Source organism: Carassius auratus, chromosome 27 (genome assembly GCF_003368295.1).
Source record: "Carassius auratus strain Wakin chromosome 27, ASM336829v1, whole genome shotgun sequence".
Lineage (NCBI taxonomy): Eukaryota > Metazoa > Chordata > Actinopteri > Cypriniformes > Cyprinidae > Carassius > Carassius auratus.
Genome location: NC_039269.1, coordinates 5140694 through 5165535, shown reverse-complemented (window position 1 = coordinate 5165535; position 24842 = coordinate 5140694). Strand labels below are relative to the sequence as shown.

The following is a 24842-nucleotide window of genomic DNA, read 5'->3' as shown; positions in this document are numbered from 1 at the left end:
CCAAGACCGGTCAACCACTGAAGCTGAGCAGGGCTGAGCTGGTCAGTAGCTGGATGGAGATTCCTGGGTAATTCTGGTGGTGGGGGGGGGGGGGTTCTGGCGCACTATGGGCAGACACACTCTTGCAATTTAAATCTAGATTAAAGACCCATCTCTTTAACCTGGCTTACACATAACATACTGACTGGTTTTAATATCTAAATCCGTTTTTTGGCTGCATTAATTGGGATTGCATTAAATTGGGTAAACCGGAACCAGGAATACTTCACATAACACCCGATGTACTTGCTACATCATTAGAAGAATAGCATCTACACTAATATTAGTCTGTTTCTCTCTAGTTCCGAGGTCACCGTAGCCACCAGATCCAGTCTGTGTCCAGATCAGAGGGTCACTGCAGTCACCCGGATCCAGTACGTATCCAGACCAGATGGTGGATCAGCACCTAGAAAGGACCTCTACTTCCCTGAAAGACAGCGGAGACCAGGAGTGTGTGAAAGTGTGAGTGTGAGTGTGTAAGTGCACGTGTGCGTGCCTGGTGTCTGGAAGTTGATGCGTCTCATCTCCACAGGGTCGGTGGGATGGTGTGCCATCATCTCAGCATTATTCAGCAAACATTTAGTTCCTGGCTCAGAATCCTTGCGTTTGCTAATGAGTTAAAACACACAAAGAATGAGGAGAAACTGCAGTTAAGAAAGAAACTTGATGGGCAGAGAAAGAATCAAAGAGCAGAAGCACATAAATAAAGCAGAGAGCCAGACAGAGACTGTTCTGCTTCAGTCTTCTCTCAGTGATGAGGGATCAGATCTCACTTACCTGTCAGGTTTACTGGAGTCCCATCAGACGCCGCACAGAGACAGAGAGAGAGAGAGAGAGAGAGAGAGAGAGAGAGACAGAGAGAGATCAATAGAATGCATTTGTATGCAGCAGCTACATGACACCTCCTGCAGATAACACGCTCCTGCACCGGGGACAGTTTAACGGCTGCCCCGTGGGACTGGACTGTTCCGGTCTAAATGGAAGGGGCAGGAGCGGATCAGACCCAAGGGCAGATTTATCAGCTGGACCGGCCCGCCGTGTTCCGCTCGCCCCCCCCCCACCCCCCCACGGCGCCAGCAAGGTCACGCCAGCAATTTGGCGAACACAGATACCTGTGATTGTGTGAAGGATGAGCTCACGCTGAGACAGCCCCCAGAACTCACAATCACTCACAGCCTAACAAAGACAGAAACTGGGACAAGACTGGCCGTCCCATGATGCACCTGACGAAGAGAGCTGCAGCGTACATTAAAGGCTCATGACATGAGAAATCTAATTTGCCTTGATCTTTTGGCATATAAGAGTTCTTTGTACCATTAAAACATCCTGCAAGTTTTCTTCTGGTGACTTTCCTCATAATCACTTAGGTGATTGGGTGCTGCTGTTTCCATGACTACCACTTACAGCCAAGCTGTACCCTAGCAACCGCTCATCAAAGCTTAATAAACCCCCTTCTTTTAACGTGAGTGTGCATGTGATAACTGAATTATAAATGAATTTACATTTTAAGGTCATTTAATGAAGATGAGCATGAGTGTGTGTGTGTGTGTGTGTGTTTGATATGTTAAGTCCAACCTCAATATGTCTGAAACCATAGCAAAAAATGACAATAACATGTAACATAATGAATTTCATACATATATTTAACATATATGACATCTAATAAATATTATAGCGTTTATCCTCTTTCCCGGTTTCATCCAGAGCAGCTGATCTGATTGAATCCTCACCTCAGACTCGATTATCTTCCTGTCCAGAAATAGCTGCTTCCTGCATATTTAATCACACATTATTCTCTTCTGTCCCTAAATCAGTTCCATTCATCATACAGACGGTTAACATCATCTCTTCCTCTCATAACTATTACATCTAGTTAACTTCACTAACATATGATCACTGATGGGAGTATAAAGAGTTCATCAGAAGAAATACATCTACAGCTCCTGGAGAGGCCTTCACAAACATCACATTTATATTCAGGGTGCTCAGACAGTTAGGTCACATCCCTCTAAAGAAAATAAATAAATATTGTTTTGGAAATAATAATATAAGTAAGAGGATTCATAAATGCAGCATTTAGATTTTTTTCAATGAAAATTAAGTGAGTTTATGCTTAAAACAAGAGCAAAAATCTGTCAGCGTGGTAAGACAAAATAAACCTAATTTCTGATTCCACTGAAAGATATTTGTTATAAGCACAAGTGTGTTAGTTTCAGGCCAGTGCTGTTCGCATTTTCCCATCCAGCACCACATCGTTTAATTAGCAAATGCATTTGTGCCCATTTTTGTGCACAAGGGCGTGCTGGTCTAAAAAAGAGGTGTGTTCAGGTGCATTGCTGGTGCAATGCTGGTCTCGCCATAGACCAACTCAAACCTGGTCTAAAGTCTGGCACAATGTTTTTCTTTGTTATTTAAAGAGCGTGTTAGTATAGGCGGGTCCACAACGCGTGTACACGCTTCTTATTAAACACATGCGTTCTGTCTTTGTGCTTGCCAAATTCCGCCGTGTAAATATCAAATCCGTCATGGCACGAGTGCAACTGGCTCTTAAAGGGAATGGAAGATGAGACTGATTGGTTTATTGCACGTTTCGCCCAAAAAACACCCATGTGCTAGGCATGCTGGGTAATTCTGTCTCGTGTGTTTCTAGTGTCATCTAACATGTTGAGCTCAGACTCACTTCTTGTAGAGCAGGATGGCGATGACGATGCAGATGATGAAGATCACGGCCAGCACGGGTCCCACCACCCAGATCAGACCGTCCCCCGCGTCCAGAGGCTGAGGGTCCGAGTCCGGCGCGATCACTGGGTCAGTGTAAGGACTGGCCACAAACATCTTCTGAACACACAAACAGAGGAGCGTTACACACACACACACACACAAAGACACACACACACACAGACACTCAGACACACACTCACACAAACACAGGAGCGTTACACACACACACACACACACATACTCTTGTTTGTTGGCATCAGTGGAAGTGCATTAGCATGGTTTAAATCGTACTTAAATGACCGCCATCAGTTCGTTGCAGTGAATGAAGATGTATCATATCGATCACAAGTGCAGTATGGAGTACCTCAAGGCTCAGTACTAGGGCCGCTACTCTTCACGCTTTATATGTTACCCTTGGGAGATATCATCAGGAAACATGGTGTTAGCTTTCACTGTTATGCTGATGATACTCAGCTCTATATTTCTTCGCAGCCCGGTGAAACACACCAATTTGAAAAACTACTGGAATGCATAGTCGATATAAAAAACTGGATGACGAGTAATTTCTTACTGAGATGATGAAATCACTGAATTCAATGAACTGCCTTTAACTGTCATTTTTCATTATTGACACACTGTTCTCCTAATTAATGTTGTTCAGTTGCTTTGACGCAATCCTTTTTGTTTAAAGCGCTATATAACTAAAGGTGACTTGACTTGACCTGACTCTCACACACACACACACACACACACACACACACACACACACTCACACACACTCACACACACACACTCACACACACACTCACCCCGGTGGTGGAGTTGAGCTCTGCCAGGATGAAGAACACGTACTCCTGACCCACTTCTAGCGCTCGGTTCTCGAAGCCTCCGTAGTCGAGCTGGTCTCCGAGAGTGAAGAAGGCTGGCAGGGTGGCGGGTGTGAAGCGGGCGGTGATGTACGCCCTCCTCAGATCCACCTGACGCTGACGCGGGTCTCGCTGCTTCTGACTGATGTCCTTCAGCAGCTGCAACACACAACACATCTTCAGCATCAGCACAAACACCAGAACTACAAACCTGAAGAAACAGTAGGAAATAATACAGTTACAGTAAACCAGCATCTGTGGACTCAACCCTGTGCCATTTACCAGATCAAGATAAAACACACTCACAAATACACAGAATGAACGTGTGAGTGTGTGAATGAGTGTGTGTGTGTGAGTGAGTGAGAGTGTGTGAGAGTGTGTGTGTGTGTGTGTTCACTGATCTGACAGCTGTTAAGACTCTCTCAGGCTCACATCGATCTGTATGACCTCTGACAGGAGGAAGCCAACTCAGGATTTTATACAATGTTCCACATCCAGCAGAAAGAGCAGAAACGCTGCTGAGATTGTATTTCATTAACAGCGTCACCGAGCGCTCAACAAACACACACACACACACACACACACACACAACCATACTGCAAAACTGACTTAGCATTGTTGTCTTGTTTTCTAGCTTTAATTTCTACAATTCTTGAATCTAAATGCATTTACTTCACAATCAAAATGACATAAAATATTTTGTTTTGTTTTCTGAAATTAATTCAATAAATAAATAAAATAAATTCAATTATGAAATTCAATAAATTCAATTATGAAAAATAATCATAATTTAAAGGCTTAACAAGATTTTTCTTGTCCCATACGCCTATTTAACCATCCGGTGAGCGAGAGCTGAAGAGGGGAAGCTGTATTCTGTCCATCATTCATGATCATAACAGACTGAGAACAGCTGGTTCCTCCCAGTCTTTCAATCATCTGCCAAACACCAGATTACAGATGTTTTCAGGGAGATCCAAATCCGTCAAAGGCTACAAATTATTTTTTGAGCAATTAATTTTTTTATTATAAATGTATGTATAATGAGCCAGATGATATGACACTGATTTTCAAATTGATCACTTTTATGGTTTTATGGCTGATTTTCAAAGTGGTTTAATAAGAACTGTGTATGTGTGTGTTTGTTTGTGTGCTGACACTTCAGTCTCAGGTTTTTGAAGGGAAAGAGGTAATTAGGGCCAGCTGTTATAGATCGTTAAGAAAGCGTGAGAAACCATTTATACTAGAAAACAAGACCAAAGCAGTAAGCGAGAAGATGATTTGTGCAGAGTAGATCACAGATCTCTCACCTCCTCCAGGTCCATCTCGTCTGGGCTCTTCAGATGCCGGATCACGCCTCGCGCTCTCTTCAGAGGAACCACCACCACGTAGATGTTCCTGCAGAAACACACGAGCAGAACAGGGCTTTGGGTTCAAGCATCTGACAAACGCAGAATTGTTAAGATTCAATGACTCATTAACGATTCTTTAAGCACTTTTAAGTGAGCAATAAACTATGTGTCTGTATTACTATATTACAAAAATTAGATTTTCTTACTCTGTGTTTTTTGTTTTCAAGTCCAAATATCTAAACATTCTTCAAACTCTATTCAAATGACTATAAGATCTTAAATCTTAAATCTTGTTTATTGGAAAATCGACCAAAACTAAGTGAATTCATGTTTAAAACAAGAAAATAACGCTGTCAATATATTAAGAAAAAAATCAATAATCATTCAAAGGGAAAATAAGTTTGTTTTTCTGACTCCACTGGCAGATTTGTATTTATTTTTCAAGCAAAAACTTGCTTAATTTTCCTTTTTTTTTTTTTTTTTTTTTTCACAATATCAAAAGTCATTTTGCATCCCAAGTATGAAAATAAATCATGGTTTTATTGTGGTAAAAGGGTAGTAACCATGTTTGTTTGTTTTTTGGCTCATTGATGACCATTTCTGTCACTGTCATTTAGAGAAAATATCTGCTAGTTGGGTGAATTCATTCATGTCCTGATCCTTATCCCTTCCTGTCCCTGAACGAGGACTGAATCCTTGTATAACAGGCACTTCTCGTGTTTATTGACATCTCAAGTAAATTGTTTGTTGCATTCCTCAGTTTTATTCAAAGTAGCTTTGAATAAAAGCGTCAGTCAAATGAATAAATATAAATGTCTAACAACAGTTTTACTAGCATTACTGTTGTTAAACTACGGTTATTGTAGCAAAAAGATTGATTGATTTGGTGTAACTACAGCAAACATGTTTTTTTGGTTCCATTAGTCGTAAACCATTGGGAGCTGAATGATTTTCTTCCTGAGCTCAGCAGAAACACAAATGGACTGCGGCTCTGAATTATTCACAGTGCAGTGGCTGATGATTCCCGCACATGTGTGTTCATGTCATGCATGATTCAGACGTCCTCAGGTGTGTGTTTGAGCGAGCTGCACGTGTGTGTGTCTGATGAAGCGTGCATCTATCTGGGCACACTGCACAAAAATCTTCCTACTCAGTATTTTTGTCTTGTATTCTAGTACAAATATCTGGACATTCTTGAATACAGATGCATTTCCTTGACAGGCGATATTACTTAAGATTTTAAGTCTTGTTTTATAAAAAAAGAAGAAAAAAAAGAAAATACAAATTGTGCTTGAAATGAGCAGAAATATCTGCCATTGGGGTAAGGGAAGTAACTTTAAAACACAATACGTACGTTTTTTTAGTAGAATATCCAAAAACTCAATGACGTCAGAAACCCTCAATTTCTGGTTTGTTTTGTAGAAAACATATGGACATACCGAAGACGCTTTAATATATTGTGCGTTTTAAAAGACCGGTGATGAGCGCACAGAGCAGCATTATAACAGAACTCTATCTAGCATGATAACACAGCGCTGCTTTACCCCACACACTCAAGAGCGGGCGACTGGGGCGTGATTTCTGCCCGAGTCCCATCGGATTGCATCCGCTCTGGGTATAAAGACCACAACTCCCATGATTCCACACTCAGTCACCGTATCATCAAACTGTGCCTTAGTCTGCTCGCACCTGACGCTGCTCCGGGGGTCCAGCGAGGGCAGTATGATGGTGACCGTGGCTTCGGTCTCTCGCGTGTGGTCCACCTCGGGCCGGCGGATGAGGATAGGAGGAGATGTCTTGGCGTGAATGCGGTGTCTGAGTCCACCCATGTTCCCCTCGGGGCTGGTGATCTTGAAGTCGTAGCTGGTGTCCGGCTGCAGGTTTGGGATCACAGCCTTCCTGAGACGTGCGTCCACCTCCATCTTCTGCCGGTTGTACTCCACCTGAGAAACAGGGAGAAAAACAATGACATCAGCTGGGCTTTCTCAGCCGCAAGTGCTCGAAGGCCTGGTTTACTAACCCAAAAACAGATTTGCTGCAGTCAGGTGTAGTAACTCTAAAAACATCCCACTGTGTTTGGGCTGGTTTTCACAGAAACATTAGCTCTGATCCAAACCCCAGTGAGTCTAAATGGATCTTTCTCCACATGCAGGATTTCTCCAATCATTTATCTCACTTAAACTCCACCCCTTTTTTTACAATCCAATGCAAGCTTGCATTCAGTTCTGGCTTTAAATGCCACGCCCACATCTCAACATCCAATCAACAATCAACACAGAACTTTCTCAATAATCTGTCACATTGTAACAAATTATCAAGATGTTACAATTCATGTTACAGTTTAAAAGATGACACTTAAAAGTAGCAATATATAATATTTGAACTTTCCAATGTAGTTTGAGTTGTGCAGTGGTTAAAACAATGCTGTATTTGTTTGGTACACATGTGCACAAAACCGACTTTCAGTGAAAACACCCTATTCAAGAATACACCCTAATATATTTTATAAGACAATTTCAGAATGCATTGCAGTAAACTTGATATTATCTTATTATTAATCTTATTTTTAATCAATATTGAGATATATATTAACCAAAAGCAGTTCCACTGTGACCAGTGTTTGTTTGACTACAGTCATAATCATTTGCAATATAATTGAAATGATTTAAGGAGCGCCGTTTTCTTTCCTGTGTTGATGTGTTTCCAGTTGAAACAGGATGCAGGAGAAGGACAACTGAAGGGCTGGTTGATTTGCTGCTAGTCAGAGGCAGGTGGTGTTTATAAAGTAAGAAGACATCCTCATTCTAAAGAGATTTACTGGGACACAACAAATGAACATAGAGTCACAGATGCTAATGCTGATGGCTGTGAGACTCACAGTGAAGCGATAGGGGGCGCTGCTCTCTGGAAACTCCCACGTCAGCAACACACTCGTCTTCGTCGCCAGATTCACAGAGAAATTCCTCGGCACGTCTGTCCAAAAACACACACGTAACACACATGAGACTCAGTGATGAAGGAACAGGAACACACACACAGGACTGTGAGGAGGCAGACGTCCGCCGCGTGCGCCGAGGCCTGTGCAGGGGATTGTGGGGGATGTAGAAGGTGAGCAGGGACACATATGCAGAAGATCCGGTGAGAGCTGGCCCAGATTCGCTAGCTGCTAATGAAGGTTATTTTGAAGGAAGTCAGGGTGAGACACAAACTCAATCACACACAAACAAACACTCATTTCATTTGTGCCACACCACAAACTGGACTGGGAAGTGTTGGGAAATGTAGTTGTGAAGGACAGTGAAGGAACTCAAAAGGCAAACGTCTCCAGTCTTACCGTGAACCCGAAGACTTGTCCTGTCAGACGGACTGTGACTGACGCTTGAGCACTTACCTGCGACACCCGCCTCCCGTCGACCGGCCGAGCGTTACCTGCAGCCGCCCACATACACACCTCCACTGTGACGGGTCGGGTGGGATAGTGTCGGGGGGATCTCGGGGTTTAGTCTGTGGCTCACCCAGGACAGCAGTGTTGGGGAGAGTTACTTTTAAAGTAATGCATTACAATATTGCGTTACTCCCTAAAAAAGTTAATAATTACATTACTCAGTTACTTTTTATGGAAAGTAATGCATTACTTTTTAAATCTGGTCAGGGCTTGCTTGTTTGTTTTTTTAATATAAAAAGTTATAAAAAGATCTTTCACAACAAAAGTGAAATGAATCCAATCCGTCTCAGGCTGAAGGAAATGTAAGTTCTCATCTGTACAGTAGAGGGCGCCGCTCAAACAAATCACATGAAGAATACGACACAGGAGAAGAAAGTTCAACACTATTCAGCAATAACTAAAATGACAAATTTCATTTTTGATTATTAGTATGGTTGAATTGAATCATCAAAGGTCAGTAGCAAAGATTTTGGTTAATAAAATGGGATTAAATACCTAAATGATATTTGTCTTAACATATTTAATTACTGCAGGTTTGCATTTGACTGTTGTGAGATGAGAAACCTGTTCATATTTAGTCTAGAACTACAGTGAGACCATGCTCACACACAACATCCTGATCTCTGTCACCATGGCAACACCAGAGCTGTCACTCAACACATGGAAACAAAGTAACTCAGATATTTACTTCTAAATTAGAAAGTAATGCATTACTTTCCTAGTTACTTGAGAAACGTAATCTGATTACTTAACTTTAGTTACTTGTGATGCATTACCCCCAACACTGCAGGCGAGAGCACCTGAGCGCTGTACCTGTGTCGAAGGCTGTCGTTCGGTACAGCACCTGTGGGCTATACGGGCCTGACCCAGCGCTGTTCTGAGCCGATATCCTCACAGCGTACGCCCGGTCAGGATTCAGCCCGTGAATGGTGTAGCTGGACACATCTGCGGGCACCATCAGTGTCTGCGGTTCAACACTAGCACCTGCTTCCTCATACAAGAGCGTGTATCCTGTAAAAATGGCGTTCCCTTCCGAGCCGTTCGGAGGAAGCCAGGTGAGCTGCAGCGAGCAGCAGGTGGCGTTGACGTGCTCCGACAGCTGCGGAAAACCTTTCGGAGGAAACTCGGGCACCGAAAGCTCCTCCTGAGCCTCTTCGCTGTAACCAGATCGCCCTCTAGTGGCCAGGAGGAATGAGTAAACACATCCAGGACGCAGGTCAGTCACGCTGTGTTGGCGCTCCTCAGGTCTGAAATCCACAGACACAGACTGAGAGGCGTTTTTAAGGCCATAGGTCAGACGAAAGCCCAGGATCTCCAGCAGAGGGTTAGAGGATTGTTGGGGAGTCCAGATCAGTGCAGCGGACGTCTCATTAACCAGCTGCACGGACAGAACGGGGCGAGCAGGTACTAGAGGACACAAACACACACAAACTATCAGTGACTGTTCATATAAAACACATCCATCACACTGACCAGATCTCCAGTGCCGTCTTCTGACTGGACAGGGCAGTTACAGCAGTAATTGTTTATATGGTGTTGCAAAAATGTATCTATTATTGCACACCTCTCTCTCTCTCTCTCTCTCTCTCTCTCTCTCTCTCTCTCTATATATATATATATATATATATATATATATATATATATATATACACACACAGTACACAGCAATATATGCTATATTGTAAATCTCAACTGCTTGATTGTTCGTATCACATATCATCACAATATGTGACTGTATTATCACACAGCTCTAATCTGATAAATGCGACAATAAAGCCCTGTTCACACCAAGAACAACTATAAAGATGAACGATATCTTCAGTTTACTCTGAGCACATGCGCGTCGCTGCTTTAAAGTCTTGAGCGTGTGATAGCAGGGTGGATTCTGATTGACTATCAATATTTTTATCGTTCATCAGCTAGACATTTTTTTTCTGAAAGTGAGTCCTACTATATCGTTTCTCTGTGGCTTCATCGTTATAGTTGTGGTTTGGATGATTTTTAGAAACATATCTTTATTGTTATCTTTATAGTTATCGTCCTTGGTGTGAAAGGGCCTTTAGGAATGAAGATATTAAAGTGCACCTATTATGGATTTTGAAAATTACCTTTCATGCAGTGTGTAACAGTAAGTGAATGAACCGTGTATATAAAGTTATTGTCCAAGACACCTGAGGCAGGGTTAATATAGAGAATAACGCTCCACCCTCCAGAGATATATCAGCCAATCCAATGTCATGAACGCATACAATGACTAACTGTGTTTCTGACTGGATAAAGAAGTGTCTTGACTGAAGTCTTCTGTTTTGTTGAGTCTAGTGACTAAAGACTGTTGACTGTCACACACACAACACTTTTAACTGAACTGGAAAATTTCAACATACAGAAACACACAAAGACGAGTGACTCACATGTGACGGGTGTTTGCACCAGATGAGCGACGCTCTGAGCTCCGTCTCCTTTAATAGTGTAGGCCGCCACACTGATGGAGTACAGCGTCTCAGGCTGCAGATCCTCCAGCATCAGCTCCTACGCACACACACACACACACACACACACGCGCACACACGTACACACACACAGTATCAAGTCATTCAGTGCCAGAAACTGCAATGTAATCTTAAGCACTTCTCTCTGATCAGTGATCTCCGACCTTACACTTGCTCTGATTATATGTTACTGCCTCATTCATTCGTTCATTTTCTCCAGCAATGTTTTGGGTTACTATACTTCTCAGTCTGTAATCTGTGTTCGAGAGGCTCTATGAAAGTGCTCTCCAGTGTTAGAGGTTCACACACACACACACACTCATGCAGTGAAGCGGTTCAGATCCAGCAGCTCTGAAGGGCTTTGAAATCTTTCTGTCTCAGCTGTGCTTTCATAAGCTTCTCTGAACATAAAGCTGAAGTTCATACTCACGTATAGCGCCGTCTCATCCGTGTTCCTCTAACGGCGCGGCAGCACAGAGATGTGAGAGAATCAGTGATGACCAGGCGGAGCGTAGGAGGAGAGCAGGGTGAGATTCATTTAGTGAAGGACAGAATGAACGAGCAGTGAGCAAGAGAAGAGATGAAGTGAGACGCAGAGTGAGATTCATTCAGTGTCTGTTCATTCAGATCAGACTGATTCTGTACAGGCAGTATAAATAAGTATAATACTTAGCATCTGTTGTTATTTTGAATGCTGTTTTGGCCAGTATTGTGTAAAAAGATTCAAAACTTGAAACTTGTATGAAACTGCATCCATGACCCATTTAACTTCTGTCATGTGATGCACTTCTGAGTGAAACGGGATATTGAATGAGAAATAAATGTAGGTCATGCTGTGATTTTCTCCTGCTGGATTGATGTGAAAGTGTTTCATATGGCCGCTGATGAGGCGATCACAGGAAGATGAGGAACACGTATTAGGAAAGGAAATAAGATACATTTTAATTTCATGTTGACTGAAAACATTAATGAATAAAAACCCAAAACCTCACCATATATAATCTTTGATGAGGTCATTTATAACTAGAATTTTCCTTCGTGTCAGTCGATTCCAGTTATTTTACTTTTATTTTTAAAGATCACATTGTTTTATAATAATCATAAACACACGAGTGTGTAGCACATACAGATTTACATTTTATTGTGCTTTGCTATTCTTTTACTTACCTATAGTGGCTAACGAAATGTAAGACCTTTACCAGAAATATCTAACTTCTGAATAGCAAGTCAAGGATGAATTCTGGTCATATTTTGCTGAGGGTGTGGCGTGGTCTGTGGGGTCGTGACCTCACCTGCTCATCGTCCAGCATCATGTCTTTGATGCGCAGCAGGCCTTGCGACTCCCCGTTCTCCATGCGCACATAGTGAACCTGGTAACCGCGGATGTGCCCGTTCCTTTGCCCTGGCAACACGGAGCGCCACGACACTTTAACAGATGTGCTGTTGATGGGCTGGACTGCTACCTGACGTGGTGGAGCTCCGGGCACTGTGCGCGCACACACACACACACACACACACACACACACACACACACACACACACAGCCTAGTCTGACGTCACTGCAGAACCTTCAAAGAACCAGTACAAAACATCCAGACACTGCGGCTTTAAGGTGTGTTCACACTTGTAGTTCAGTGTAGTTCTCTGGGTCCAGACCAACAAAGACACATTTATTTCAGGTTTGCTCAGCATTCACACTGTAAATGATAAAAGAGGTCATGTACCAAGAAACCAAAATTACCTTGATCTTTTGACATATAAGTGGTCATTATACTATAAAAACAGCGTATATTGAAGGCAGTCTGCCAAAACAACAGCATGTGGAATGTGCCCCTCTATGTTGTAATGGTGTGGATAAGCACCGCCTCCGCAGAAGATAAATGCCTGATTCTACATCACTGGTTGTTTAGCCCTGCCCACTAATTTGCTATTGCTGCCTGTTTACCCCCACCTACCAATTCTACATCACCACCTGTTTAGCCCAGCACACCAATTATATCACTGCCTGTTTAGCCCCGCCCATCCATTCTATATCGCTGCCTGTTTAGCCCCACCCACCAATTCCACATCACTGGCTGTTTAGCCCCACCCACTGATTATACATCAACGGCTGTTTAACCCCATCCAACGATTATATTCTACATTGCCGGCTGTTAAGCCCCACCCACCATTTATAAAGTTGTGGCAAAGTGGTTAAAGAGTTTGTCTCCTAACCCTAGGGTTGTGGGTTTGAGTCTTGGGAAGGCAATACCACGACATCATGAATGGATGCCCACTGCTACGAGTGTGTGTTCATGGTGTGTGTGTGCACTTAAGATGGGTTAAATGCAGAGCATGAATTCTGAGTATGGGTCACGATACTTGGCTGTATGTTAAAAGATAAACTGCAGGACTTTACAACTATAGGACAGGAAGAGCTAAATAAATGTATCACTTTGTATCTAAACCAACAACATGTTTATTAGACCCTGTACCCACTAAATTACTGAAAGAGCTGTTACCTGTAGTCGAAGAACCGCTTCTCAATATCATTAATTCGTCGTTATCTTTAGGTCACGTCCCAAAACCATTCAAGCTGGTGGTTATTTAGCCTCTTATTAGACCAAAACTAGATCCTAGTGAACTGGCAAATCATAGGCCCGTTCAAATCTATTTATAAATAAATTTATGTATAAAATTCTATAATAAGTTGTGTCTGCTCAATTGTGCTCATTCCTGCACAAAAAAAAAAAAAAAGATCTGTATGAAGAATTTCAGTCAGGTTTTAGGCCCCACCATAGCACAGAAACTGCACTTGTTAAAAATACAAATGACCTGCTTCTTGCGTCAGATCAAGGCTGCATCTCATTTCTAGTCTTGCTTGATCTTAGTGCTGCATTCGACACCATAGATCATGACTGTAACAATTAAAACTCCGTGATCACGGGAAGAAGGAGGCGGGAACCGGCGGACAATCAAATAAGACTTTAATAATAAAAATAAACACAAAACAGCGAGGCAACTAAAACCCAGGCATTTTTCCTCTCTTATCCTTCACTGTCATCGCTCCAGTTTTATATCCTTCCATCTCCTCCGTGGGACTCGAGACCGGTGGGTCGAGCAGGTGTCGCTCATCTCCAATCACTCCAGGCCTCGCCTTGTTCCCATGTCTCTTGACCCTACCCAACTCGTCACAATGACATACTCATAGATCGATTACAAAACTATACAGGTATTCAAGGGCAGGCTCTAAGATGCTTTAGATCCTACATGACCGATCTCTACAACTTTGTTAATTTAAATGGGGAGTCATCTCATTTATCATCAGTAAAATATGGAGTGCCACAAGGATCCGTCCTAGGCCCTCTGCTATTTTCAATATACATGTTGCCCCTTGGTAATATTATTAGAAAATACAGGATTAGTTTCCACTTTTATGCTGATGATAATCAGCTATATATCTCAACGAGACCAGATGAAACTTCTAAATTATCTAAGCTAACAGAGTGTGTTAAAAATTTAAAAGATTGGATGACCAATAATTTTCTCCTATTAAATTTGGATAAGACAGGGATATTACTTATTGGACAAAAAATAGATCACAATCTGCAACTAGACGGATGTACTGTTACTTCCTCTACAGTCAGAAATCTGGGTGTTATATTAGACAGCAGTTTGTCTTTTGAAAATCATATTTCCAATGTTACAAAAACTGCATTCTTCCATCTTAGAAACATTGCCAAGCTACGAAACATTTTACCTGTTTCTGATGCAGAAAAGCTACTGGTAGTTCATGCATTCATGACCTCTAAGTGAGTGACATGACATACAGCCAAGTATGGTGACCCATACTCAGAATTCGTGCTCTGCAATTAACCCATCCAAACTGCACACACACAGAGCAGTGAACACACACACACACCGTGAGCACACACCCGGAGCAGTGGGCATCATTTATGCTGCGGCGCCCTGGGAGCAGTTTGGGGTTCGGTGCCTTGCTCAAGGACACCTCAGTCGTGTTATTGCCGGCCCGAGACTTGAAACCACAGTCCTAGGGTTAGGAGTCAAACTCTCTAACCACTAGGCCACGACTTCTCTAGACTGGACTATTGTAATGCACTTCTAGATGGTTGTCCTGCTTCGTCAATAAACAAGCTACAGGTAGTCCAAAATGCAGCAGCTAGAGTCCTTACCAGGTCAAGAAAATATGATCATATTACCCCAATTTTACAGTCTCTGCACTGGCTACCTATTAAGTTCTGTATCAGTAACAAATTATCATTACTTACCTATAAGGCCCCAAATGGTTTAGCTCCAGCGTACCTAACTAGCCTTCTACCACGTTACAACCCATCACGCTCCCTAAGGTCACAAAACGCTGGACTTTTGGTAGTTCCTAGGATAGCAAAGTCCACTAAAGGAGGTAGAGCTTTCTCATATTTGACTCCCAAACTCTGGAATAGCCTTCCTGATAATGTTCAGGGTTCAGACACACTCTCTCTGTTTAAATCTAGATTAAAAACGCATCTTTTTCAACAAGCATTTCAAATAATGCATTTCATAGTTTTGAACTCCAGTTATATCTGACCAAATGTGCATTCTTATTCTTTAGCTTGGGTTAAACTAATTAATTTTACTTTGTTGGATCAGCAGCTCTGCTAATGATGTCTCTATGTGTTTCTCTGTTTCTGCTGGGATCTTCATCCCGTGGTAACTAGGATTTACACAAGCTCCAGTCTGGATCCAGAACACCTGAGAAGATGATGCTGACCCTCAGAGGACCCCAGATGATGCTAACCCTGAATCAACAACAGAACTAACAATTATTGCTACATGTGTGATTGCATCATATAATAATTGCTGTTAATAGTGTTAATAGTCTGTATGATTGCGTCTTTAACTGAACTGACAGTCACCACTGATGAGCTTCTAATAAATATTGTATTTAATTTTCTGTAAAGTTGCTTTTCAATGATTTGTATCGTAAAAAGCACTATACAAATAAACTTGAATTTAATTGAACTGAATTAGTCCTACCCTCCTGTTTAGCCCAACAAGAGGCGAACGCAGGTCTACGAAGAAACCAAACAATAAAGATGCTCCGAAGACAAGTTGTGGAAAAATATAGCGTCCCCTCTGATTCTGGCGTCAGAAAAGAGTAGATGAACTTTATTTTTAATGAAGTTCCAGACTGAGCCAGTAAGAACACAGTCCTTTGTTCACTTCATTTTACTGCAGTTCCGTTTACAAACAAGGCACAATTCGACATTAAATTTTCAGAAAGACTGAAACAGACAATGCTGTTGACTATACTGGATCTGAAAGAAATGTCGCAACACAAGTCCTGAAAGACAGCGGAGACCAGGACAACTAGAGCCCAGATACAGATCCCCTGTAAAGACCTTGTCTCAGAGGAGCACCAGGACAAGACCACAGGAAACAGATGATTCTTCTGCACAATCTGACTTTGCTGCAGCCTGGAATTGAACTACTGGTTTCGTCTGGTCAGAGGAGAACTGACCCCAACTGAGCCTGGTTTCTCCCAAGGTTTTTTTCTCCATTCTGTCACCGATGGAGTTTCGGTTCCTTGCCGCTGTCGCCTCTGGCTTGCTTAGTTGGGGTCACTTCATCTACAGCGATATCATTGACTTGATTGCAAATAAATGCACAGACACTATTTCAACTGAACAGAGATGACATCACTGAATTCAATGATGAACTGCCTTTAACTATCATTCTGCATTATTGACACACTGTTTTCCTAATGAATGTTGTTCAGTGCTTTGACGCAATGTATTTTGTTTAAAGCACTATATAAATAAAGGTGACTTGACAAGTGTGAGTAACTGTTCTCATTACATGATCACATGATTTTACCTAAATCACAGTAGCGTCCATCTGTGAAGGATATAGATTGTCAAACATACACAACTGTTAGCCAATCACAGCAGTGATGTTTACTTCCGAATCTACAATCCTCCAGCCTATTCCAAAAGCATTCTGATGGACAGAAAATAGCTTATAATTTGTAATTTTCAACCAGACTGAAGTGAGTTTAGGCTTAAAACAAGAACAAACAACAGTCGGTGCTTAACTTTATCCATAGGGAAAACAAGTTTATTATTCTGAGCCCACTGGCAGAAGTTTTTTGCTGGTACAAGCAAAAACTCGGTCTATATTGATTCGTGCTTTTCAGAAAACAAGACTTAGTCCCTTAAGCAATTTTGCTTGAAGTAAATGTGTCTGAATGTAAAAATGTTTAGATATTTTTACTGGAAAACATGACAAAAATATTACGTAAGAAAAAAATTTTTTCCACTGTGCCAAGTATGAACACAACCTTAAAGAACTCCAAAGACAAAAAGCTGATCTGAAGATCCTTCAACAAAACATCAAGATCTCCAAAGAACCACCTGAAGAACCTAAACAGACCTGAAGAAGATGGATCTAATGCTGATATTTTACCATCTTCATCCGTTGTGCACTCTACAGAAGTGCTCTCCGGTCCGCCGCCCTGCTCCGTGATCTCCACCACCGTCACACGGTACAGACTCCAGCGCCGCAGGCCCGTCAGCAGCGCCCCGCTCGCGCCCGGCTCCAGACGCAGTGTCTGCGGGGACTCAGAGCCGCACCTGTACCTCACCTCGTACCCCAGCGGCTCCTCCGCGGCCGGAGCCCAGCTCACAGACAGCGAGGTGGAACCAGCGGCGGAGCAGCGGAGATCACGCGGGGGAACCGAGGGCTCTGACAGGAAGAGCGGACAACAGTTGAACATAAAACACAGAAAGGAAAGATCATCGAGGAATGTGGAGGAGGACAAAGAAACAGAAATTAAGAAAAATAAATCAATACAACATAAAGATGAAGGCAGAGGATGAGATTTGCGGGCTGCAAAAATAGTGTAGAAGGAAACAGATCAATAAAACTAATTATGAGGCTCGAATTACATTCAACTTAAGAGATAAATGATGCAAACAAAGGAAGAATGAAGCAAAATGAAATGAAGGATGTGTTGTGATGCAGCGATGGAGGAATAAAGCGCCTGTCTGTCACGAAACAAGCATCCGATCAACATATTGACCAGAACAGACAACCTAATTAAAGCACCGCCGCGCGTGTAACCGATAGCAGCACCACCGCCATGGAAACACGCTTGATGGATGGAGCGATGCGTCGGTCCAGGATCAGACTTCATGACCAGATGGTGACAGATGTCCGACTGAAACCCATCGGGGTTACGGAGGAGTTTCTGCTTACAAAGATCTCCTTTAATTAGAAATATGACGAGGTTCTGCAGCTCTGTGTATAAGATGGGTTTCATTAAACCAACACTCTAAAACAGCGCCCCCTGCTCTTCACATTTTGTATGTTTCTCTTTTCGCTTCAGACTTTTGTTCTATTCAAACGTAAGTGTCCTACGAAGTGGACATCACAGGATATTCCACCATGATTCCAGTTCAGAGCGAATGTATATGGTCCATTCAAAGTGCACTGAAGTGTGAGAGACGTGAATTAAGTTGCATTTATTTACCGAGGTATATGATGTCACACTTGTCCGAGACATTGCACAGCACAGATTCGTGAATGGATGTTGAATCAAAAGTTTCCCCTGCTCAGGGAGAAGGGAGGACCATGTCAATGGGAACACAGTTCATGCACGAAGCTCACTTCTAACGAGCTGATTATGTGAATCAGGTGTGTTAACAGAGAGAGACATAACAAATGTGCAGAGCAGATTTTCTGTGTGTGAACATACATATAAGAACAATACATGTTGTGCTTGAGATCCACACATGAATGAATAAATGTAAATCTGCCTGACAACAAAGTTACGGCTTTGTTTTAATAACTCAATATTGTCAGAAAGCATCTAGAGAAATCAGAGCATCGCTGACCTGACTCTGATCCTAATCATTATGACGTTTGTACTAGAGCGGTTATGAGTGCTAAAGCAAAATAAGACACAAAAACATCGACTGGACTGGATGCAAAACTAATGAGAACAAAACAACTGAAACTAGAAAATAAAGAATCAGTCTGGAAAACATGTGAAGAGAAGCTGATGATGTAGAGTACGTACCTGCTCCTGCGTATGGCACACGGACCTTCTTACCATCACACATCACACACACACAGTTTCCACACACACTTGCCTTAAGCATTTTTCTGAGCTGAAGTCTCATCCGAATACGAGCGTACAGAATTGTGGGTATTATCTGTCATTAATACTGTGTTTAATGTGGGGCTCTGGTCTCCGTCAGTGTAATTGACTGAAACCTTTCCAGCCGAATGGCACAATGAGAGCTGAGAGAGTTATTAAAAATAACAAGGGATCCGAGACATTCTCAAAATCAAAGTGATAAGGTTCTCACCGCAACTGGCCTCTGTTCTCGCACACGCACGCTTGTGTAACACAATAATTAAACTGACATGGAATAATTCAATTATCTTCATAGAATATGACATGTAAAAATTAACTGTGGATGTGTAATTGCTTTCAAAAACGGTTATCTACACCAATTTCAGAGGAAGTGCAAGAATAACTGCTCATGTGCGTTTGTGCTGGAGCCTTAGTGAGACGCTCAGAACTTCAGCACAATCTACAGACTCACAACTGATGCTACAGCCACATGCTGGACCACAGAACAGCTGAAGAACCCCACAGACAAGAACACCCTATGAACATCTGTTCCAAAACCCATAAAAACAACAGTGACACCCTAGCAACTGTTTCTAAACCCCAAATAACACCCTAGGGACTGCAACACCCTAGCAACTATTCTCAAACCCCTAATAACGACCAAGTATAACCACTCACAACACCCTAGCAACCACAAAACCCTAGCAACCCTAACCTAACCTAACCCCCTGATTACACCACAGAACAGAAGAAAACCCACAGATAAGAACACCCTAACAACTACACAGCAACACATCAACATCTGCTCAGAACACCCGAGAAAATGCATAGCAACAGCCTGGCAAGGATCAAGAATACCCTAGAAACTATTCACAACACCCTAGCAACAGACACCACTCACAAAACCCTAATAACACCCCAGATATCGTTCCCAAAAGCCTAATAACACCCTAGCAACCGCAACCCTAGCAACTGTCCCCAAACCTCTAATAACACCCTAGCAACCATCTATAACCATCAACGACAACCTAGCAACCACAAAACACAATCAACTAGTCTCACACCCCTGATTTCACCCTAGCAATTATATAGAACCACCCACAACACCCTAGCAACTGTCCCCAAACCCCTAATAACACCCTAGCAACCATGTACAACCATCAACAATAACCCAGCAACTACAACACCCTTGCAACTGTTCCCAAACCCCTGATTACACCCTAGCAATTATATATAACCACCCACAACACCCTAGCAACCACAAAACCCTAGCAACTGTCCCCAAAACCCCTAATAACACCCTAGCAACCATGTATATCCATCAACAACAACCTAGCAACCACAACACCCTAACAACTCTTCCCAAACCCCTGATTACACCCTAGCAATTATATATAACCACCCACAACACCCTAGCAACCACAAAACCCTAATAAGTTTCAAATATAATTTATTATATATCTCCATTTACAACAGCAGCAGCCGACCAATGTGCTTTATAGGATCAAAATAAAATAAATAGTAAAAAGAATGTCAGAATAGCAAGTAAATAATAACTGTTCCCAATTCCTAAAAACCCCCTAGCAACCTCCTCTAACCACCTGAAGTGGCTCAGAGCTCATCCTCACCATCTGTAGCACAGGTAACAGGTGAAACCAGGTGAAAACCACACAAACACAGAAACAGCACAACCTTTACCTCTGTCACTGCCATCACTCTGAGCTTCGAAATAAAACAGCCCTGAACACAACAACTTTAATTCATAGCGTTTGTCTGCAATCACAGAAAGTTTATCAGAGTGTCAAAGTTCACTACTGCAGGACTGTGTTTGATATCCAGACTCAGTCAAACTTGATCAGACGCATTTCCATTCACAGATCTGGCTATCAGGATGGTTTAGTGGAATAATGAGAGGAGTCTTAGGGACCGCGGCGGTGGTTCGTCATCCTCACTTACCGTTAACTGTCCTGGAAAACACAAGCTCTAGCAGCAGAACTGAGGAGCTGCATGACACCTAAGAAGAGCACTTCATCATTAGCACAGACACAACAACACACACCACTGGAGTTACAATCACTTCACTGAGTCCTGAGCTGAGTAGACATTAAACTACAGGAGGAAGAGAACAAAGAAAGAAAGAAAGAAAGAAAGAGGTACAAAGGCAGAAATTGAAAACATATTCCCATCCAATCTGGTGGTGGCTTTGACTTCTGCATGTCTTTTAATCATCTACTGGAAATACTTGTGGACATACACATCTCACACACCAAAGCACTTTACAATGACACATCGATGGACAGACAGACAGACAGATGGATGGATGGAGGGGGGGGGGTGAGTAAACAGATTTGGAGGAATCCACTTCTGTGCCCCGTGCACTGGCAGCCAAGCATCTCTCTTCTGTTTCCACTGTGAAAATGATGACTAAGCAACTACAGATTAAACATCCATCAGGGGGACTCATCCCCCCCATCCCATCAAGACCAACAAAACCTTCAAAACCAATCAAGAGTCACAGATAACAGCAGAAGGCATTGACAGCAGCTGTGGATGGAGAAACTGAGGGAGGTTTAGTGCAGAGAGATGCTACTGCGACATACACTGTAAGAAAACAGCCTGTCAGGAGAAATACCGTAACAACAAAGTCTTTTTAAGTGCTCTCACACATACTTGCTTGTGCCGTGCGTTGATTGATCTCGTTGGTGAACGCTCCGATGCCTTTATTGGACACAGCAGCCAGAGAGAAGGTGTACTCTGTGTTGGCACGCAGACCCTCCACCAAATACGATGTTCTGGGCTCAAAACTCCTCTTCTCCTGTTTGTTTGAAAGATTAAAGTCTCTGTTGTTTATATTTATGCAGTTAATAGTTGCTTTTATCCAAAGTGACTTGCAATTTGTCTATATTTGTAGAAATATTTGTACAATCAGAGGCGGAACTAGAGGTTTCCTCACTTTGTCCCCCCCAACTCAAAGTCACCCCCCCACCAGCCACCCCTATAAAATATCCTGGCTACGCACTGCATACAATGCATTTGAAAACATTACCATTATTCCGACATTTCAGGAGCTGATGCCATTATGATCTGTAGCCCTCAAGGGTTTCTCAGTGGAGCACGTTCTCACCTGAATGCCGAGCTCCGGAGCTTTGTAGATGAGTTCGTAGGCTTTCACTGGCTCTTTGGAGTAAGCAGGTTCCCAGGTCAACTCAACACTGGTATCGGTCACTTTACCCACCTGGAACTTCCCTGGCTGCCCAGGAACTGAAACACAGATCAGGAATGCATTACAAACCTGCTTATAAATAGAGCACATCATTTATTAATGGAGCCACACGAAGGGCCAGTTTTAACAAACAGGGCAAATTAGCATGAGAGCACAATTCCAAAACAGCGACAATGGGCGTGGAAATTTCTGCGGGTGATTTACGGTCAATGTGCAAATTAAAGAACACAGACGCCACATCTCATTTACATATCGACCAAGGCATTATGCCAAACACAGCATAATTTAGCATAGTTGCAAATAAGCAGATCCAATGCTCTTCAGGTGTGGGTGACCTACTTAAACACAGGCACAAAATAGTTTAAGACATGCCTTTTTCATGCATTAAATAATGGTGCAAACATTAGTAAATTGCATTGAATGGTTTTAATACTTTTTCTCCCATAAATGTTGAGTCTGAAAGGGAAACTTCTTTTCAGTGCCAATTCTTCACTGCACGTCTTTAGTGAATCCTGACAGTACGATTTTAATGAAAAAAGGTGGTTTACGCTGGTGCAAACTCTAAGTAAACCTGGCCCTGAAGAAATAGTACAGAAATGCTCAAATGGTACACTTGATTTCAAGCATTCTGTGAAGCTCCACTGGAACGTGTTAAGGTGTGGTAACTTTTACTATTTCTAAGCTGAATTTCTGGGATGAAATCCATTCATTCCAATAGAAATCAGTGCGATCCCATAAGATTCAAGCTAGATCTGGATTCAGAGAAAACTGCTTGGTTTGAAACTTCCTTCTTTGTGAGCAGTGCTTCATGCATCTCTATATTATAGACAATGGCTCTTACTTTGCTTGTTCAGCTACCGTGACAGCACATTTGATCTGTAGGAGTTGATTTCCTCAGTCAGACTCTACAACTCACCTCCAGGTCTCACTTTGACGTGGACGGGGTCAGAGAAGGGTCCATCTCCCACGGAGGTGAACGCCAACACACGGATGGTGTACGTCTCGGATGGCACAAGGCTGTGGATGGTTGTTATCATGCTGTCCTGAACATTGTGGATCTGCCAGTTGCTCATTGGCTGCGAAGGATCCATGGTGTAATAAACTCGATAGCCTTTGATCAAACCATTGGGCTCCTCCGGTTCATCCCAGCGCACCATCACTGCGTTCTGTGATATGATGCGTGCCTGGATGTTCCGCGGGGGGCTGGCGGGCGCCTGCTCTCCGGTCCGAGCCTCCACTCTGTTGCTGGGCGGCCCCTGACCGATGGTGTTGACCGCGGACACACGGATCTCGTACTCGGTGTTGGGGTACAGGCCGCCGATGCTGTAGCGGGTCGTGGTGATGGAGTCCACCGTCTCATACTTGCTGTCTGGGGATTTGGCACGGTACTGGATGATGTAATAGGACACAGGGTCGGGGTTACCAGAGTCCCAGGTGATGGTGATGCTGGTGGGGGTCGTCTCCGTGACGATGGGGGTACCAGGAGCTCTGGGTAAAGCTGCAAAGAGAGCAGAAAACTGCACTGCTCAAAGGCTGATCTTTTTGACATTGTTGAAATCTCTACTGAACACTACAGGAGATACACTAGAAATTAAGGATCTGAAAAGCAGGATATTTCAAAGTTTTCTAGGATAAACAAACAAGATATCTAGAGATCAAAATGGACTGCTTAAAGAATATCTGGAAACTCATGCTTTTGCTTCAATTTACTTTTGAGGAAGATTTGAAATTTGTAAGTCAACAACAACACCCACTTTGTGTCCACACGCGCATTAAGAAACGTTTTCTTACTTTATTAGACTGGATAAAATTACACATTATTTTCATCAACCCAACATCATTCTCTAAAATACATTTACATTGAGCAGCTGGATTTGGCTGATTAGAGTATCTGACTTCCACATCACCTCCTGGATAATATGCTACAGAGAATTTACTTTGTAAAATCTTTTTTTGTCTTTGTTTGAACGTGTACTTTTTGTTTCTACTTCTTGTTACATTATTACTTCAATTTTGTCTAATTTACATATTTTTCTACTGGTGGACAGATGATGTGGATGCCGAAATCTCAAAGAGCAGGGTGGCTGATATAAAGCTAATATGTGACTATGGAGCACAAAACAGGTAATTATCTGCATAAATCATCTCTTCATTGATGTGTGGTTTGTGAGGAGGACAATATTTCTCTGAGATACAACTATTAGAAAATCTGGAATCTGAGGGAGCAAAAACATCTAAATATTGAGAAAATCATCTTTAAAGTTGTTCAAATTAAGTTCTTAGCAATATTACTATATTATTAATCAAATATTACTGATCAAAAATTAAGATGTGATATAAATCAACGGTAGGACATTTACAAAATATCTTCATGGAACATGATCTCTACTTAATATCCTAATGATTTGTGCCATAAAAGAAAAATTGGTAACTTTGACCCATACAATGCATTGTTGTTAGGGTTAGGGTTAGGGTTAATTAACCAAAAGTTAAAGTGTAATATAAACATACATTTACTTTAGATGACAACTTGATAATTATAGTATTTTCACAAATAAATAAATATTTTAAACAAAAAGTAATCTGGGAAG

The 24842-nt window shown here is 42.3% G+C and overlaps 1 pseudogene; it reads right to left on the bottom strand.

Moving 5' to 3' along the window:
• LOC113045168 (receptor-type tyrosine-protein phosphatase S-like) overlaps nucleotides 1–24842 on the bottom strand; it is an 85675-nt pseudogene that overhangs the window by 13017 nt on the left and 47816 nt on the right.